Here is a 446-nt window from a genome sequence, read left to right as displayed (position 1 = left end):
GGAAAAAAGTTGCTATGCTAAAGCTTATTTTTGTCTTGCCAATGTTAAAAGTAAGTAATGCGTAGAAAAGGAATTGCGCTTTCTTTTTAATGCAGAACACTTTATTTTCTAAAAAAAACACCAATGGTACGTTTTAATATACACGGCTATTGCTAACACTTTTGTACTGTATTTGCACATAGCTGCATAGTACATATTAATATATAAACCCTTTTAGTCGAACTGTTGTTCAGTGAGTGAGTGAACTATAAATATACAGTTATTTAAAATAATATGTCTCGAATTTACGTATATGGACAAAAATAACAAAGATGTTCATAGACTGAAAACTAAATTTTTAGCTGCATGTTTCGTTGTTGCATGTCTGACAGCGCGATCTATTGTTAGCTATTGTGCTAACGATTGACGTTGCTGCATTGTTTTCAAAGCTTTGCTACAAGCATAGC

Source organism: Lepidochelys kempii, chromosome 2 (genome assembly GCF_965140285.1).
Source record: "Lepidochelys kempii isolate rLepKem1 chromosome 2, rLepKem1.hap1, whole genome shotgun sequence".
In the NCBI taxonomy this organism is placed as follows: Eukaryota; Metazoa; Chordata; order Testudines; family Cheloniidae; genus Lepidochelys; species Lepidochelys kempii.
Note: the sequence above shows the minus strand (reverse complement) of the source record.